Source organism: Mytilus californianus, unplaced genomic scaffold (genome assembly GCF_021869535.1).
Source record: "Mytilus californianus isolate M0D057914Y unplaced genomic scaffold, xbMytCali1.0.p SCAF_11, whole genome shotgun sequence".
NCBI lineage: Eukaryota > Metazoa > Mollusca > Bivalvia > Mytilida > Mytilidae > Mytilus > Mytilus californianus.
In genome coordinates this window covers 21,437,760-21,448,661 of record NW_026262593.1, presented here as the reverse complement: position 1 = coordinate 21,448,661, position 10,902 = coordinate 21,437,760, and the positions used below count along the sequence as shown (strand labels likewise).

General features: G+C 32.8%; 1 long non-coding RNA gene across 1 annotated transcript; it reads left to right on the top strand.

The window, feature by feature from the left end:
• The first annotated feature begins 934 nt into the window (after positions 1-934).
• On the top strand, positions 935-4,585 carry LOC127719733 (uncharacterized). The gene is made up of 3 exons (XR_007990467.1): positions 935-1,103; positions 3,302-3,488; positions 4,451-4,585. It is a non-coding gene; the product is annotated as an uncharacterized LOC127719733 (long non-coding RNA).
• The last annotated feature ends 6,317 nt before the right edge of the window (positions 4,586-10,902 follow it).

Below are 10,902 nucleotides of genomic sequence, written 5' to 3'. Positions count from 1 at the left end.
AGTGACAGCCGACCTGAATAACATCAATAAAATTTCAGTTCCTACGATATATGGTGATTTCCCGGTATATTATTGAAATTTGTCCCTCAATGGTCATAATAAAAGTTCAACCCAGTAAAGTACAGGCTAATGATTGGTCAATGAAACCACTTTACGTAATGAATCAATGCTGTGCATAATGAATGAGATAATGGGTAAACTTGAGTGACTTTTTAAATATAAAAATAGGGAGGTGTGGTGACAACTATCCACCAGAGTTCAAACGACGAAGATACTAGTAATTATTAGCTTGTCATAATGACAATTATCATACTTTGTAATTATTCCGCAAACTAATTATAGTATTAAGTATTGCTAGTGTTTTATCAAACAAATATATTAATTAACATTTGGTTAAGAATGAATTAATTAAAGGTCATTGAAAGATGCACATCTGCATTTAGGATTTCATAATGACTACATGTAGTTGCGGTTTATGTTTACATCCTTTTTCTGTTCTAAAAGTATCTTGATAAAAATACGGAACTCGACATAATAAAATAGTACCGTTATAGGAAAAAACTTGTTTACATATTACTCTGAGAAATATATGTTAAAAAGTTCTGTTATAATGAAAGAATAAATCAATAAGGCGTCTTTCTATCAAAATATAAGATATCAGTTAATTAATTCTTTCTATTTTTATAGTTAAAAGTCATTCTTACATGTCAACTCTCAATACAACATTATTCAAAAAATATTAATATTTCACCACTTTTCGTTATATATTATGCTTTTTATTACTAATTAAATTTTGCATTTGACAATGTCATTTCTTATCATTCACCTTACAGTTTGAAATTAATCAAAATCATTTACCACAACCACATTTTAGTGATATAATTGATACGTATTGTTATGAGCATGCAAATAAGACATAAAAACACGCCCCAATTCGGACTTCTTAATATCAGTAAACATATAATACAGGTTTTGTATATTTGGGATTATTTGATCTTCCACTTTAGACCGGTAGAATTATTTGATCATCCACTTAAGACCGGGAAGGATGAAACACATTTTACTCTGTGTTTTTCTTATTGTTACCTTGCTGCTTGTGTGTGGTAAGTTATTAGACTTATGTTTATCAAATGCTTATATGTTGTTAAATTTGTTTTGTTGCCGAATTTATATTACTTTAATTCCAGAATTCAAATCTATTTTTATAATTGTTTTCCATATTGCTAGAAATAAATTATACATAATTTAAAATAATAGGATAAAAAGTGCGTCCTTGTTGTAGTACTCATTAAAACCTTTAGTGTAACAATGTTTATTGTATGTGTTAATCATAACATAACATTTGCGAATAAAATAGTTGATTAGAACCGAAAAAAGGAAAAATACCTTTTCCAAATTCCTCTCCTATATATGATTAAATAATTGATGGATGGCGTCACTTATACATTTTTACGGAACTAAGAAATTATTTTTGAACACACATTCATTACAGTAATACAAAACATTTCTTATTTAGCGGTGTACATATTGCAATACTTGCTGTGTTTTTCAAGGTTAAATTGACGATGTTAAACATTCTAAAATAAGAATACATTTTCTGTGGGAAAACTGATACTGAAGAACGATATAGTTATCCCATTATTGTATGTTTTATTAAAAAAAAAAACGCTTATTGTTGACCCTTCTAGAGCTCCTGAATTGACCCCACGTTTTTTTTTCTTGAGATTCGTATTGCACAATCTTGTCAGTTTCCTATACAATTTTTTGTGGATTGTGGATTGTTTGTTGTTTACCTTTTTGCCCCTTTTTTTTCTCCTTTTTGACCATGATGTTAGTTTTTGAACTACGGTTTTGTGTTGCCTTTTTCATACCGGGTATCCCGATCCGAATTCCGCGGAGGGATCCGAGTCCCGAGGAGTTATTACAATTTGTTAATTAACAAGGTATCTTCTTATTTCTTTTACTCCCGTTTTAATTTTAGACACATTCATATTTATAACAAAAATGTCCTGCTTGCAGAAAGTTATCTAATTTATTATCATATATGTAAATAGGAAATGAAAGTTATTGAAAAGGCATTTTCCAGATTTTTGTCAGCATTTTAAAGTAAGAACATAAAAGACCCCATAGATACATAATTTGAAAAAAAATGTTTACATGAGTGAAATCACAAACTGACCAATAATATCTATGCTGAAAAAAAATGCAACACAGAAGCCACCAAAATTGAAATTTGAACAAACACGTAAATGACATAATAAACCAATTATAAACTAATACCACCTCTCTTTCCCTCAATGACACACATGCACTTAATACACACAATCAAATCGTGCAAACCTTTATAGCTTGCTGTTCGGTGTGAGCCAATGCTCCGTGTTGAAGGGTCGTACCTTGACCTATAATGGTTTACTTTTATAAATTGTAACTTGGATGGAGAGTTGTCTCTTTGGCACTCATACCACATCTTCCTATATCTATAAACACACGTTTGCTTAAATCGTAGAAATAACAAAATGGACATGTGTATCGTACAACCAAAATAAACTGAAATACTATATCAAGTCATTTAGAACATAAAAAAACTCTGTAAACATGACATTGAAATGTTTTAAACACCTTTTTCCGTTTCCGGAAAGGATGATTTCCCAATTAAATAATCACGTGAAATATAATTTCTATTGCCACAAACATATTACACATATGTTTTGTTGGATATTATCTATCTGACTTGGTGTTGTTTTTTGTTACAGACCACCTATACTTTTCACCTTTTGCAACAATTTTAACCTTATAATGTCAAAAGCATTAGATTTCAGGGTTGAGGTGTTCATTTGTATCATTGTATTTTTTTGGGTTATTTCAGTGAAATTCTGTCTGTTGTTATCTTGTGAATGAATGACTGTTGATTTATTTGTTGCATTAATACGCAGTGGCAAATATTTCATGCAAATTCAGAAAGAGAACAAACTAACAATGAATCTGATAGTTTCACAGCCAAATATGTGCATGTTAAGGTTCTAACAATATGTTAACTTATTTCTAAACAAGTCATCAAAATATAAACGCAATTTTGTTTAATTTTGAATATTTGTCCCAAAAATGTACCAGAGGAACATCGTTAACCGAAACCAAAATTTTGTTGAAAGTAAAGCTATGTATTGTCTTTCAAATACAAATTCATTCATTTTGGTTAGCGGTGTCCTTCGATGCAAATTTAAAAAAAAAACATGAAATAATTGCTTTTATTTTTATCCCCATTGAAGTATACAAATAATTTATGGACAACTAATGATTTCAGATGGTCAAGTGATACCCGGTACCTGTCGATGTTTCCCAGAGGATTGCCCTGATCCGTTTGAAGAAGTATACTACCCTGGAGACTGTGAGGGGTACAACAACTATTATAGACGTATTTATTACAAGCGATGCTGTTTAATGAAGTTTTGGTACGTTGACTGACCATAGAAAATCCCAAAAACGAATTGGTACGTATATCTAGTTTCAATGATATTTCATAAATATTCATCTTTTGCCTTTCAAACAAGAATGTATTATAAAATGGATGTTCAAACTACTAGTACTACACAAACGTTTTTGGATATCAAAAGCTGTAGTTCCAATACGTTTTGTATTATTTGTAAGATGATAACAAGTCATATTACAGTATTGTCGTCTGTTTATGTAGTTCATACGTGTTTCTCGTTTTTATATAGATTAGACCTTTGGTTTTTCCGTTTGAATGGTTTTACACTAGTAATTTTTTGGGGCCCTTTATAGCTTGCTGTTCGGTGTGAGCCAATGCTCCGTGTTGAAGACCGTACCTTGACCTATAATGGTTTATTTTTATAAATTGTAACTTGGATGAAGAGTTGTCTCATTGGCACTCATACCACATCTTCCTATATCTAATAACAAGGCCCATTGAACAGTTGTTATTTTAATTTTTTCTCTAACGTGAAAAAGATGCACTAAATGGGAGCTAATTTGTCGCTAGGCTTGATTTTTTCGTTGTATTTTTATAAAGATTTTTACAGTCTTGTTTTATACTGTACATGTGCAATGCTATTCCCTATTAAGAAAATGTCCTATGGATGTTGATTCGCAAGCTATTACGTTTAAAACATGTCACTAGTGGAGCAGGATCTTCATACCCTTCTGGAGCACCTGAGATCAACCCTAGTTTTGGCAGGGTTCCTGTTGCTCAGTTTTAAGTTTTATTTGTAGTATTTTGTGGACTTTACTTTTTGAAATGGCATTTTCAGTTTATCTTCGACTTATGCGTTTTGATTGTCCACTTGGTAAAAAACCTCCTCATTTTTGTTACATTGGTTTCATAAAAAACAAATATTTGTCTTCTTCGATTTATGATTTTTTTTATTCTTATCTCATATACTTGTAGTTTTCATACAAATATAACATAAATTTAATCTCTTTTTTTATTTTGCAGAGTAAAGATACAACGGGTAGAAAGAGGAAAGCCTCACCATGGGTGGAATTATTTGACACAAAGGGATTGTTAACTTTGTTAAATGCATTTTTGTACTACTGTTTGTATTGTTGTTCAATAAATACGTTATTACAACACAGTTTTATAATTTCTAAATGAACGTTTCAAGGAAGAAGCATACCATTATTTAGAGATGTGTCTTCTCGGACATTTCATTGGAAGGATATTAAAAAAATCACATTCTCTTTCCCTCTTAAGAGTAATATCATTTTCAAACTTGTACTATTGTACAGAAACTGAGATTGAAACTCCCTCAGTTTAAAATGATCTAAGACTACGATTTTGGTCCCCGTTTAGGTTTTGATGCATTGGTTTGCTGATGGCCACTAAAACTCTCGCTCTAGTGGGATGAATATTGTTCCAGTAGAACAGTTTCTTGAGCTATGAAATCGGTATCAACAATAACTGTTTGTATTGTTTACCTATTTCCAGTGCTTACTTTGGAAAATGGTGGGAGGGGATGAATTGCATGTGGATGAAAAAATTAAAATCTAAATCCTAAGAACAGGATAAATACGAGTAAATCTAGTCCGTTGTTATGGCAAACGAGAAATCGAAATTTAAACCCAAAGATCAGGCACTATAGTAAACTATTTTGAATTGAAATAGTCATTTTGATATGAACAACAAATAAAAGAGCGAACAATACTTTGTTAGGACATTTTCAGCCTTTTAGACTTATACACTGCTATAAATTCAGTACCATTCTGACAATTAAGTTGCTATTTATTTAGGCTCGTGTTATTTTAACATCTATATAAATGTTTAAGGCTAAATTGCATTCACTAGATATAATAGAAAGGACATATGCGAGAACATCTGTATCAACGAAACGACTGCAAAGACAAATAAGAAATCAAAATTTAAATCCAAGCATCATGATCATGACACAAAGGACACATACGAGAAAATCTATACCAACGATACGATTGCACAGACATACGAGAAATCTAAATCTAAATTCAAAGAAAAGAACACATGCGATAAAATATAGTCCAACGATACGGTTGCGGACACAAACAAGAATTTAAATATAAATCTAAAATATCCGAACAAATACGAGAAAATCTAGATCAAAGAGACTTTTACACAGACAAAAAAGAAACCTAAATCTAAATTCAAAGAAAAGAACACATACGATAAAATCTAGACCAACAATACGGTTGCACAGACAAACAAAAAATCTAAATCTAAATCCAAAAGATCACAACAAATTTGGCACACACGAAATCTAGATCGGTGGAACAGAAAATCAAGAAAAAAAAAATAAATCCAAAGAATAGGACAAATGAAACAAAGGAAAATTTTGCACATACAAACAAGAAATAAAAAAACGGAACCCAACACACAGGACACGGTTGCACAAACAACAAGAGAAGTTACATAACTAGCAGTGCATTGTAATCAATGAACACATTTTCAATGATGCTGACTGCTTACTTGTAAGATGTAGGGTTTATTTTTTTACTAGTTTACTAATTTGTTTCTCAGAATATTACTCTTTGCTTTGCCAAAATGTTCAATTTGTGAGGGATATCGAGTTTATCCCTTTTTGAGGCAATTTGGAATTCCCACAATCGGTTATCGATTTCATCCGAGTATTATAATGAAGCAGCGTCCGCGTTTTTGCTTCTTAAATAATTAAACTTTCAGTCGTTGAACTAGATACCGTGATCAAAGAAACATCATTTCATTTATGCCGATTTGAAATATATAGATTTAACAACATGTAAAAATTTGGTAAAATAACAATAACAAAAGAAACCAAAAGATTTCCAGTTTTACACTAAAACAAACACAAAGGATTGTCTGAGAAAAACTTTACTTAAATCATAACCTCTCCTGTTTTAAAACCTTCAATATAAGAGAATGATGTCAGATATTAATCCTCTGCTTTCAGAAAACAGTGCATATACCACAAGGAATTGATCTGTGAATAGCTCTGGTTATTCGTCAATATCGTCAACGCTTGTTAAAAGCTTTCACGTCATGACAAATTTCAAAGTGGAAACGGTGATTTACCAAATTGAGAAATCGCATACTAGTAGTGCTTAGCTCTGTTCTCATTCGTCAACATCGTTAACGTTCATTAAAAGTTTTATCCACATGTGGCGGACGAATTTTATAGGGGCAAAGTATATTTCAGGATTTTTTCGTAAGCTTAGTAATCGGGAAGTGCATAGCTCTAGTCTTGTTTGTCGATATACCGGTAGATGAAGATCGTTAAAACTATACTGTATGAACATTTGAATGGGTTACGAATTACCTAAGATGCGAGATGTATGATGATTTTTCTCGGAGTTTTTATCCCTTGCTTTTTGAAAACAGTGCATTTAGCTAGTAGATGCATTTTGTTTCATTCGTCGATATTACCGACAATCAATAAAATCTTTGTCGTATGTAATTTTGCATGTTATGAGGAATTACATTAAGTTGATGATTCTCAAATAAATTTCGAAATCGTCTGTGAAATCTTATTTGAGCGTCGTGGACAAAGAAAATTAACATTTTTATCAATAAATTTTGTCCCCAATATTCCATGAGTGCATACCTCCAGTTGCATCTGAATGTCAATGGATTCAACCCTAGAAATAAGGAAAATCATATATCCCCTAGGTGTAAACTTAGAATAACAGAAAAGTCGTTTATACCATCCACCACCAGAGTATAGAATAATTATAACTCATCTCATATTATAAACGTAAAATAAAGGGCGAATAATTCAGAACTCTAAATTATTTGACGTAGGGTCCAGAAAATTTAAAATAATGCAAGGGACATTTCTAAATTCTGCCCTACATGAAATTCCATAAGTGAACAATCCTATATGTTTCTACGGTTCTATGGAATACCCCATTCATTACCTTTTGGAATTCTTTTATATTGCAATCAAAGAATATCTAGTCAATGAACTCACTATCATCATGGAAGTAATATATTACTTCCATGGTTGCACCAATCTGTGACGCCTTTATCTCTCTGCTTATACTAATGTGGTGTATAAAATTTAAACAACACGTTATAAATTAAATGCGCCCAAAGTATACGTTTTTCAGTCATTGTACATGTGTATTGTTAATGTAAGGAGCGGAATTAATATAAAATGTGATAACTTGTATCCAATCCTTTTGGTTAATTATTGCAAGAAAATATAGCTTTACTAAACCTGAGGTTGAGATATTTGAGGATTTCTCAGATTTTTATTCCTCACTGTGAGAAAAAGATGCAATAACCCGAATGAAAAATCGTAAGGTATAGCTTTTGTCTTGTTCGTCGATATCTCAAACACTCGTTAAAAGCATAGCTCTAGTTCAGATCCTCAATATCACGGACGCTTGTTTATAGCATGAACATTTTTATGGTAAATAACATAAAGTGTGAGATATTCGACGTGTTCTCAGATTTTGATCATTCGCTTTGAGCATGGAAGTATTATATTGACGTCAATATAATACTTCCATGATTTGAGTAAACAGCGCATTTTACCCAGCTGAAACTGTGTATCTGGTCTCATTCTTCGATATCGTCACAGCTCGTGTCGTAGAGACTTCTCCATGGGGTGACAAATTGCAAGGGTGCCTAATATATACATAATATCGACGCTTGTGAAAAGTTTATCAAAATTTGCTGTTATAAAGTTTTGAAATCATTATTCATTAAGGAATATATCTCCCTCATGTCAAGCTCGGATTCCTTGTCCGGGTTTGGGTATGCTTTAGGTCCTTTTGGTATAATCAGCTCTTCAAAATTTGTTTTGGATTTTCAAATGTTTTGCCTCGAGCAAGGGAATTGATTGTAGAAATGCGCATCTTGTGTGCAGTAATGTTGTCCGGATTTGGCTATGACATAGGCCCTTTATGGTTTAATCAGCTCTTCTAAGCTCTTATTAGGTTTTCAATTATTTTGACTTTGAGCATTTGGCCTTCTAACTGTTCTAATTCGCTGAAACTGTGTATCTGGTCTCATTCTTCGCTATCGTCACAGCTCGTGTCGTAGAGACTTCTCCATGGGGTGGCAAATTGCAAGGGTGCCTAATATATACATAATATCGACGTTTAATGAATCTTTAGCAGACGACACGCGTATCTGGAGTGCCGAATGCTATTGGACGTTTTATCTTCGAGGGTTTCACCAGTTAAGTTGTCTGCACAGCAGCCGACATGGAAGGTCATTGAAACGATATCTTTGGGTATATTTCTGTTCATAAAATGTTAAATCATTCGAAACACTGAACTCTTTCTACACCCAGGCCAAGATGGCCTTAGTAAGATTTGGTACATTTTTGAAGAGTTTGGGGTTGGCAACTTTGCAATTAATTATGCCTTCCACTTGTTTTTGATCTAGCTAATACTAGTATGTCTTTGTAGACGAAGCGCGTATTAACATTTTGATTTGTTAAATTAGTGTACTAGCTTTATGCAGAGACATATTTGTTAAATTAGTGTACTAGCTTTAAGCAGAGACATATATGTCTCTGCTTCTGCTTTATGATATCAGAAAGATGGTGAAGTCCTGAGAGATCAACTAATTAAACTTCTTCAACACACATTCCAAACAAAGCCATAATGTTGTCAATAAACTTTTTTTCATCACTCGATCAGATACATGCATACTATACATTTCTGAGACAATATCAATTACAAAATACAAAATTACCATTAATCTTACGATTTATTTGAATGCATAACAATGCTACAAAAATGGGTACGATTTGGTAGAAGTATGAGTTGGTAAAAGTACTAGTTGATAAAATTACGAGTTGGTAGTCGTAAGTGTTGGTAAAAGTACGAGTTGGCGTGTACCCAGCTATGCCTTCTCCAATTCAATGGCATGGCCGCATTAATTTCAATGGGTTAAACGTGCAGTTATCCCCAAATCCCGTTTTCTGCAGCCAAATACCACTAACGTAGAACGTGTCGCAAAATTATAAATAGGACTCCTTGCTTGTGGCTTGAAAGTGTTTTAGAAGTAGACCTGAATCTGATATGAAGAGCTAGGTAAAACTTCAGTATAAAGGTTTAGCTTGCAATACATAAGTCAGGCAATTTTTCCTAAACTATGTTTTCTGAAGCATAAGAATTTGTCTGTTTACCCAGTTTTGTAGGTTTATTAGTATTAATTCTACTTTTGTGAAATCTTCCGTGAAGCATTGTATACTTAAAGTGCTCTAACATTCAAAAAGTGTATGAATATTGTACAAAAACTATTAAAACAGAAAAATAAATCCTTTATAAACTTCTTTTGACCACCAGTAGGCTCACTAGATCGTGGCTAACTGGCGGCTGTTGTGCCTCTTTTCTCTCCGATCACACTTCAAATTAAGTATTGTACTGCATACTTGTACAATCTATAATTTTTATGAACAATTATGGGTTGGCAGGGTGTATATTGTAGTAAATTGTGTTTTCAAGTAAAAGTGACTAAAACTAGAGGCTCTAAAGAGCATGTGTCGCTCACCTTGGTCTATGTGCATATTCAACAAAGGATACTCTCCAACATTGAAGACGAGAATAGAATTCATGACAAAAATCTCTGTTTTGTTGATCTTGTATTGCTGATCATTTAGTATGTTTAGTTTCTCTCTATCTTCTTTAGTTTTTGCTTAAAACACAAAAGAGGGTTAAACAAAATCCTCATTTAGGGGACGGCCATTTGATATTCTGGGGGGGGGGGGGGGGAAGGGGGGGGGGGGGGCAGCAGGAGGATTTGTTTTAGATCGGTTATTTATTTTTGTGGACTAAAAGGACAGATTATTTATTTTCTGCACTGTTGAAGCATGATTTTTCATTTTCATTAAAACAAGGGACTGATTATTTATTTTCACCATTATATTCTTAAATAAATAATACATGTATGATCAAGTCATTATGTACCATTAAATCAGAATTAATCTTCCTCCTCTGGACATGCTGGAAGTGAATCTTCTGTATTCCAAACTGCATATATTGCATACGTACAAGGTATTAAAGCTGGGCTGTATAACTAGCCTCTTTTAAAAGTAATGGCAAACATATTTGCCAAGCGGAGCTAGGCGAAAAAAATATTGGCAAAGGGCTTGGGGGCCGCTTAAGGCCCCAAGAAGCTATAGAAAAATGATGCAAAATCATGCAATCTGCGCGTTTCCCAGACCCTTTCTTAATCTGAAACACAAGTTCTCTTTTAATTATTTTTTCGACAATATTTTGGTCTCAAAGCAAAATATATAGATTCTGTGTAAGACTTGTAGTTTATAGGGACAACATCAAAAGACCAATATGTAGGATAAAGCAAAAAAATGTTATTCACATAGTAAAGTATGTGGTTGCTGTTTTTTTTTTTTAGTGGTGTTTTGGCTTGCAGAAAATCTTTCATACCTGTCAATTATTTGGTGTTTTTTTCAAATTAAGTTAGAG